The sequence below is a fragment of the Columba livia genome, unplaced genomic scaffold (genome assembly GCF_036013475.1).
Source record: "Columba livia isolate bColLiv1 breed racing homer unplaced genomic scaffold, bColLiv1.pat.W.v2 Scaffold_105, whole genome shotgun sequence".
In the NCBI taxonomy this organism is placed as follows: Eukaryota; Metazoa; Chordata; class Aves; order Columbiformes; family Columbidae; genus Columba; species Columba livia.
The window spans coordinates 2227079-2237083 of record NW_027043010.1 but is presented as its reverse complement, the minus strand read 5'-3'; positions in this window follow the sequence as shown (position 1 = coordinate 2237083).

The following is a 10005-nucleotide window of genomic DNA, read 5'->3' as shown; positions in this document are numbered from 1 at the left end:
CACAATCCCCATTGGACAGTGTCTGTGTCACAAACCCCACTGGACATCATGTCTTTCACAAACACCATTGGACATCGTGTGTGTGTTACAATCCCCTTTGGACAGTGTGTGTGTCACAAAAACCACTGCATGGCATGTGTGTCACAAACCCCATTAGAAAGTGTGTGTGTCACAAACACTATTGCACAGTGCACGTGTCACAAACCCCACTCGACAGCGAGTGTGTCATGAACTCCATGGGACAGAGTGTTTGTCACAATCCCCATTGGACAGTGTGTTTGTGTCACAAACTCTATAGGACAGTGTGTGTGTCACGAACCCCATAAGACAGTGTGTTTGTCACAATCTCCATTAGAGAGTGTGTGTGTCACAATCCCCATTGGAGAGTGTGTGTGTGTTATACACCCCATTGGACAGCGTGTGTGTCACAGACCCCTTTGGACAGTGTGTGTGTCACAAACCCCATTGGAAAGTGTTTGTGTCACAAACACTATGGGACAGTGTGTGTGCCGCAAGAACATTGGACAGAGTGTGTGTGTCACAAAAAACACTGGGCAGCGTGTGTCTCACAAACTCCTTTGGACAGCATGTGTGTAACAAGCCCATTGTACAGTGTGTGTGTCACAAACCCCATTGGACAGAGTGTGTGTCACAAACCCCCCTGGACAGACTGTGTGTCACACACCCCGTGGGACAGCGTGTGTGTCATAAACCCCATTGGACAGCGTATGTGTGTCACAATCCCCATTGGACAGTGTGTGTGTGTCACAAACACCATTGGAAAAAGTGTGTGTTACAAACCCCATTGGACAGTGTGTGTGTCACAATCTCCATTGGACAGCGTGTGTGTCACAAAACCCATTGGACAGTGTGTGTGTCACAAACCACACTGGATAGCGTGTGTGTTACAAACACCGTTGGACAGCGTGTGTGTTTGACAAAACCCACTGGACAGTGTGTGTGTCACAAACCCCCCTGGACAGAGTGTTTGTCACAAACCCAATTGGACAGTGTGTGTGTCACAAACCCCATTGGACAGTGTGTGTGTCACAGTCTCCATTGGACAGCGTGTGTGTCACAAGCCCATTGAAAAGAGTGTGTGTGACAAAAGCCATTGGACTGTGTGTGTGTCACAAAACCCGTTTGGACAGTGTGTGTGTCACAACTCCCATTGGACAGCTTGTGTGTCACAAAACCCATTGGACAGAGTGTGTGTCACAAGACCCATTGGACAGACTGTGTGTGTCACAAAGCCCACTGGAAACTGTGTGTGTCACAAACCCCTTTGGAAAGTGTGTGTGTCAGAAACACCATGAGAAAGTGTGCATGTCACAAACCCCATTGGTTAGCGTGTGTGTGTCACAAATCCTATTGTACAGTGCGTATGTCACAATCCCCATTGGACAGTGTCTGTGTCAGAAACCCCATTGGTCAGTGTGTGTGTCACAAACCCCATAAGAAAGTGTGTGTGTCACAAACCCTATTGCACAATGTGTTTGTCAGAAACCCCACTCGACAGCGTGTGTGTCACAAACCCCATGGGACAGCGTGTTTGTCACAATCCCCATTGGACTGTGTGTGTCTCACAGTCCCCATTGGACAGTGTGTGTGTGTCACAATCCCCGTTGGACAGAGTATGTGTCACAAACCCCATTGGACAGCGTGTGTTTCACAATCCCCGTTGGTCAGCGTGTGTGTCCACAAACCCCATTGGACAGAATGTGTGTGTCACACACCGCATTGGACAATGTCTGTGTCACAAACCCCTTTGGACAGCATCCGTGTCACAAATACAATTGCACAGCGTGTATGTGTCACAATCCCCATTGCACAGCGTGTGTGTCAAAAACACCATTGGACAGCATGCATGTCACAAACACCATTGGACAGCGTGTGTGTGTCACAGTATCCATTGGACAGCGTGTGTGTCACAAACCCCATTGGACAGTGTGTTTGTCACAAACACCATTGGACATTGTGTGTGTGTCCCAATCCCCATTGGACAGAGTGTGTGTGTTACAAACCCCATTGGACAGAGTGTGTGACACAAACCCCATTGGACAGTGTGTGTGTCACAAACCCAGTGGGACAGCGTCTTTGTGTCGCAAACCCCTTTGGACAGCGTCTGTGTCACAGACCACATGGCACAGCGTGTGTGTCACAATCCCTATTGGACAGAGTGTATGTCACAATCCCCATTGGACAGTGTCTGTGTCACAAACCCCACTGGACATCGTGTCTTTCACAAACACCATTGGACATCGTGTGTGTGTTACAATCCCCTTTGGACAGTGTGTGTGTCACAAAAACCACTGCATGGCATGTGTGTCACAAACCCCATTAGAAAGTGTGTGTGTCACAAACACTATTGCACAGTGCACGTGTCACAAACCCCGCTCGACAGCGAGTGTGTCATGAACTCCATGGGACAGAGTGTTTGTCACAATCCCCATTGGACAGTGTGTGAGTCACAAAGCCCATTGGACAGGTTGTGTGTCACAAACCCCCCTGCACAGACTGTGTGTCACACACTTCGTGGGACAGATGTGTGTCATAAACCCCATTGGACAGCGTGTCTGTGTCACAATCTCCATTGGACTGTGTGTGTGTGTAAGAAACCCCATTGGACAGCGTGTGTTTCACAAACCCCTTTGGACAGTGTGTGTTTCACAAACCCCATTGGACACTGTGTGTGTCACAATCCCCATTGGATAGCGCGTGTGTTACAAAACCCATTGGACAGTGAGTGTGTCAAAAGCCCCATTGGACAGAGTGTGTGTCACAAACCCCATTGGACAAATTGTGTGTCACAAACCCCATTGAACAGAGTGTTTGTGAGAAACCCCATTGGACAGTGTGTGTCTCACAAACCCCGTTGGACAGTGTGTGTGTCTCAAACCGCCATAGACATTGTGTGTGTCACAATCCCCAATCGTGAACTTGTGTGTCACAAACCCCATTGGACAGCATCCGTGTTAAAAACACCATTTCACAGCGTGTATGTGTCACAATCCCCATTGGACAGCGTGTGTGTTACAAACACCGTTGGACAGCACGGTTGCCACAAACACCATTGGACAATGTGTGAGTGTCACAATCTCCATTTCACAGCATGTGTGTCACATGCCTCATTGGACAGAGTGTGTGACACAAACCCCATTGGACATATTGTGTGTCACAAACCCCATTGGACAGTGTGTGTGTCAGAAACCTTATTGGCAGTGTGTGTGTCACAAACCCCATTGGACAGCGTGTGTGTTACAAACAGCATTGGACAGTGTGTGTCACAAACCCCACTCGGCACCGTTTGTGTCACGAACCCCATTGGTCAGCGTGTGTGTCACAGCCCCCATTTGACCGAGTGTGTGTGTCACAAACCCCATTGGACAGCGTGTGTGTCATAAACCCCACTGGACAGTGTGTGTGTCACAATCCCTATTGGACAGTGTGTGTGTGACAAAAGACAACTGTATAGCATGTGTGTCACATACCCCATTAGAAAGTGTGTGTGTCACAAACCCTATTGCACATTGTGTTTGTCAGAAACCCCACTCGACAGCGTGTGTGTCACAAACCCCATGGGACAGCGTGTTTGTCACAATCCCCATTGGACAGTGTGTGTGTCACACACCCCATTTTACAGCGTGTGTGTCATAAACCCCATTGGACAGCGTGTGTGTGTCACAATCCCCATTGGACAGTGTGTGTGTGTCACAAACACCACTGGACAGCGTGTGTGTCACAAAGCCTATTGGACAGTGTGTGAGTCAGAAACCCCATTGGACAGCGTGTGTGACACAAACACTATTGGACAGCGTGTGTGTCGCAGGGCGATTGGACAGAGTGTGTGTGTCACAAAACCCATTGGACAGCGTGTGTGTCACAAACCCCGTTGGATAGCGTGTATGGCACAAACCCCACTCAACATAGTTTGTGTCACGAACCCCATGGGACAGCGTGTTTGTCACAATCCCCATTGGACAGCGTGTGTGTCACGAACCCCATTGGACAGAGTGTGTGTGTCACACTGCCAGTCGGACAGCGTGTGTGTGATAAACCCCTTTGGACAGCGTGTGTGTGTCACAATCCCTATTGGACAGTGTGTGTGTGTCACAGATGCCATTGGAAAGTGTGTGTGTCACAAACCCTATTGGATAGCGTGTGTGTGTTACAAACCCTATCGCACAGTGTGTGTGTCACAAACCCCACTCGACAGCGAGTGTGTCATGAACCCCATGGGACAGCGTGTTTTTCACAATGCCCATTGGACAGCGTGTGTGTCACAAACCGTATTGGACAGTGTGTGTGTCACAAACACTATTGCACAGTGTGTGTCACAAGCCCATTGGACAGAGTGTGTGTCTCACAAAACCCACTAGACAGCACGTCTGTCACGACTCCTTTTGGACAGCTTGTGTGTCACAAGCCCGTTGGACAGAGAGTGTGTGTCACAAACCCCATTGTACAGCGTGTTTGTCACGATCCCCAATGGACAGCGTTTGTGTCACAAACCCCATTGGGCAGAGTGTGTGTGACAAACGCCATTGGACAGAGTTTGTGTTACAAAACCCATTGGACAGTGTGTGTGTCAGAAACCCCATTGGACATCGTGTGTGTCACAATCCCCATTGGACAGCGTCTGTGTTACAAACCCCATGGGACAGCGTTTGTATGTCGCAATCCACATTGGACAGCGTCTGTGTCACAAACCCCATGGGACAGCGTTTGTATGTCGCAATCCCCATTGGACAGCGTCTGTGTCACAGACCACATGGCACAGCGTGTGTGTCGCAAACACCATTGGACAGAGTGTCTGTGACACAATCTCCATTGGACCGTGTGTGTAAACAAACCCTATTGGTCAGTGTGTGTGTCACAAACCCCACTGGACAGCGTCTGTGTCACAAACCCCATTGGACAGATTGTGTGTTTCACAAACCTCGTAGGACAGCGTGTGTGTCACAATCCCCATTGGACAGATTGTGTGTGTCAAAAACCCCATTGTACAGCGTGTTTGTCACAATCCCCATTGGACAGCGTGTGTGTATCACAATCCCCATTGGATAGCGTGTGTGTGTCACAAACCCCATTGGAAAGTGTGTGTTACAAACCCCATTGGACAGAGTATGTGTGTTACAAACCCCAGTGGACAGCGTATGTTTCACAAACCCCATTTGATAGCATGTGTGTGTCACAAACCCCATTGGAAATTGTGTGTGTCACAAACCCTTTGGAAAGTGTGTGTGTTACAAACCCCATGAGAAAGTGTGCATGTCACAAACCCCATTGGATAGCGTATGTGTGTCAAAAACCCTATTGGACAGTGTGTATGTTACAATACCTATTGGACAGCGTGTGTGTCACAAACCCCGTTAGATAGAGTGTGTGTGACAAACCCCTTTGGACAGAGTGTGTGTGACAAACCCCATTGGACAGAGTGTTTGTGAGAAACCCCATTGGACAGTGAGTGTCTCTCAAACCCCATTGTACAGTGTGTGTTTCAGAAACCGTCATAGACATTGTGTGTTTCACAATTCCCACTGGGGAGCGTGTGTGTCACAAACCCAATTGGACAGTGTGTGTGTCACAATCTCCATTGGACAGCGTGTGTGGCACAAAACCCATTGGACAATGTGTGTGTCACAAACCACACTGGACAGAGTGTGTGTCACGAACCCCATTGGACAGCATGTGTGTCACAATCACCATTGAACAGCGTATGTGTGACAAGCCACATTGCACAGAGTGTGTTCGCAAACACCATTGGACAGAGTGTGTGTGTCACAATCCCCATTAGACCTTGTGTGTAAACAAACCCTATTGCACAGTGTGTGTGTCACAAACACCATGGGACAGCGTGTGTGTGTCACAAACCCCTTTGGAAAGTGTGTGTGTCAAAAACCCCATTGGACAGCGTCTGTATGTCGCAATCCCCATTGGACAGCGTCTGTGTCACAGACCACATGGCACAGCGTGTGTGTCGCAAGCACCATTGGACAGAGTGTGTGTGTCACAATCTCCATTGGACCGTGGGTGTAAACAAACCCTATTGGACAGTGTGTGTGTCACAAACCCCACTGGACAGCTTCTGTGTCACAAACCCCATTGGACAGATTGTGTGTTTCACAAACCCCATAGGACAGCGTGTGTGTCACAAGAACCATTGGACAGCGTGTGTGTCACAAAACCCATTGGACAGATTGAGTGTGTCACAAACCCCATTGGAGAGCGTGTGTGTCAGAAACCCCGTTGGACAGCGTGTGTGTGTCACAATCCCCTTTGGATAGTGTGTGTGTGTCACAAACATCATTGGACAGCGTGTGTGTCAGAAATAACTTTGGACAGTGTGTGTCACTAACGCCATTGGAGAGCTTGTGTGTCACAAACACTATTGGACAGCGTGTGTGTCACAAGCCCATTGGACTGAGTGTGTGTGTCACAAAACCCACTGGACAGCGTGTGTGTCACGAACCTCTTTGTACAGCGTGTGTGTCACAAGCACCATTGGACAGAGTGTGTGTGTCACAAAACCCCTTTGGAAAGTGTATGTGTCACAAACGCCAATGGTTATCGTGTGTGTGTCACAAACCCTATTGGACAGTGTGTGTGTCACAAATCCCACTGGACAGAGTGTGTGTCACGAACCCCATTGGATAGCGTGTGAGTCACAAGCCCATTGGACAGATTGTGTGTGTCACAAACCGCATTGGACAGCGTGTTTGTCACAATCCCCATTGGACACCGTGTGTGTACCACAATCCCCATTGGACAGATTGTGTGTGTCAGAAACCCCATTGGAAAGTGTGTGTGTCACAAACCCACATTGGACATAGTGTGTGTTTCACAAAACCCAGTGGACAGTGTATGTTTCACAAACCCCATGGACAGCATGTGTGTGTCACAAACCCCATTGGAAATTGTGTGTGTCACAAACCCTTTGGAAAGTGTGTGTGTCACAAACCACGTGAGAAAGTGTGCGTGTCACAAAGCCCATTGTACAGCGTGTTTGTCACATTCCCCATTGGATAGCGTGTGTGTCACAAACCCCATTAGATAGAGTGTGTGTGTGACAAACCCCATTGGACAGAGTGTGTGTCACAAACCCCATTGGACAGAGTGTTTGTGAGAAACCGCATTGAACAGTGAGTGTCTCTCAAACCCCATTGGACAGTGTGTGTGTCAGAAACCGTCATAGACATTGTGTGTTTCACAATTCCCACTGGGGAGCGTGTGTGTCACAAACTCCATTGGACATTGTGTGTGTCACAATCTCCATTGGACAGCGTGTGTGTCACGAACCCCTTTGGACAGCGTGTGTGTCACAAGCACCATTGGACTGAGTGTGTGTGTCACAAACCCCTTTGTACAGCGTGTGTGTCACGAACCCCTTTGGACAGCGTGTGTGTCACAAGCACCATTGGACAGAGTGTGTGTGTCAGAAAACCCCTTTGGAAAGTGTATGCGTCACAAACGCCAATGGATATCGTGTGTGTGTCACAAACCCTATTGGACAGTGTGTGTGTCACAAACCCCACTGGAAAGACTGTGTGTCACAAACCCCATTGGACAGAGTGTGAGTCACGAACCCCATTGGACAGCGTGTGAGGCACATGCCCATTGGACAGATTGTGTGTGTCACAAACGCCTTTGTACAGCGTGTTTGTCACAATCCCCATTGGACAGCGTGTGTGTGTCACCATCCCCATTGGACAGTGTGTGTGTGTCACAAACCCCATTGGGCAGATTGTATGTGTCACAAACCACATTGTACAGCATGTTTATCACAATCCCCATTGGGCAGATTGTATGTGTCACAAACCACATTGTACAGCATGTTTATCACAATCCCCATTGGACAGCGTGTGTGTGTCACAAACCCCATTGGGAAGTGTGTGTGTCAGAAACCCAATTGGAGAGTGTGTGTGTCACAAACCCCATGGGACAGTGTGCGTGTCACAAACCCCTTTGAATAGCGTGTGTGTGTCACAATCCCTTTTGGACAGTGTGTATGTCACAATCCCCATTGGAGAGTGTCTTTGTCACAAACCCCATTGGACAGCGTGTGTGTCACAAACACCGTTGGACATCGTGTCTGTGTTACAATCCCCATTGGACAGTGTGTGTGTCACAAAAACCACTGTATAGCGTGTGTGTCACAAACCCCATTAGAAAGTGTGTGTTTTTTACAAACCCCATTGGGTAGCGTGCGTGTGTCACAAACTCCATTGGACAGTCTGTGTATCACAATCCCCTTTGGACAGTGTTTGTGTCACAAACCCTATTGGCAGTGTGTGTGTCACATACCCCATTGTACAGCGTGTGTGTGTCACAATCCCCGTTGGACAGAGTGTGTGTCACAAACCCCATTGGACAGCGTGTTTGTGTAACAATCCCCATTGGACAGAGTGTGTGTCACAAACCCCAGTGGACAGCGTGTGTGTGTCACAATCCCCTTTGGACAGTGTGTGTGTGTCACAAACATCATTGGACAGTGTGTGTGTCACAAATACCTTTGGACAGTGTGTGTGTCACAATCCACGTTGGACAGAGTGTGTTTCACAAACCCCATTGGACAGCGTGTTTGTATAACAATCCCCATTGGACAGTGTGTGTATGTCCAGAAACCCCATTGGACAGAGTGTTTGTCAAACCCCATTGGACAGTGTGTGTGTCACAAAGCGCCTTGGACAGTGTCTGTGTCACAAACACCATTCAACAGCATGTGTGTGTCACAATCCCCATTGGACAGCGTGTTTTGAAAAACACCATTGGACAGCATGCGTGTCACAAACACCATTGGACAGCGTCTGTGTGTTGCAATCTCCATTGGACAGCGTGTGTGTCACAAACCCCATTGGACAGTGTGTGTGTCACAAACCCCATTGGACATCGTGTGTGTGTCACAATCCCCATTGGACAGTGTGTGTGTGTCACAAACCCCATTGGACAGAGTGTGTGACACAAACCCCATTGGACAGTGTGTGTGTCACAATCCCCTTTGGACAGTGTTTGTGTCACAAACCCCATTGGCAGTGTGTGTGTCACGAACCCAGTTGGACAGCGTATGTGTCACAAGCCCCATTGGACAGAGTGTGTGTGTTACAAAAACCCATTGGACAGTGTGTGTGTCACAAACCCCATTGGACAGCGTGTGTGTTACAAACAGCATTGGACAGTGTGTGTTTGTCACAAACCCATTTGGACAGAGTGGGTGTGACAAACCCATTGGGCAGCATGTGCGTGTCACGAACCCCATTGGACAGCGTGTGAGTCACAACCCCCATTTGACCGAGTGTGTGTGTCTCAAATCCCATTGGACAGCGTGTGTCTCACAAACCCCATTGGACAGTGCGTGTGTCACAAACCCATTGGACAGATTGTGTGTGTCACAAACCCCATTGGACAGCGTGTGTGTGTCACAAACCCCATTGGACAGCGTGTGTGTCACATACCCCATTGTACTGCTTGTGTGTCATAAACCCCATTGGGCAGCATGTGTGTGTTACAATCCCCATTGGACAGTGTATGTGTGTCACAATAGCCATTGGACAGTGTGTGTGTCACAAACCCCTTTGGACAGTGTGTGTGTGTCACGGAGGCACTCCGCAGGTCAATTTAAGGGACAACAAGGTCCAAAAACAACTTTTATTGAACCAGTGGAAAACAGGGTTTTAACACTCCAAAAGTGACTTAAATATAGGTTCGGTTATCAGTTGAGGAAAATTATTGAGAGGGACAGCCACTAATACAACAGGCGGTCCACAGAGTGCGTGCACGTGTCTTCACCAAAACAATGCCGGAGCCGTCTCTGGGTCCCGGAGGAATACACACTTTCCTGAACACGGTGCGGGATTATTTTTAAAGAGATACACGTACTCGTAGTGAGTACGGAAAGTGTGCACTCGCGATTCCGCGAGAGTAAATATATAATACGCTCGCAGTCCTGCGAGAGTTATTTTGCACATGCAAATGTGCATGGAAAGTTATACGTGCTTATGTGGAAGC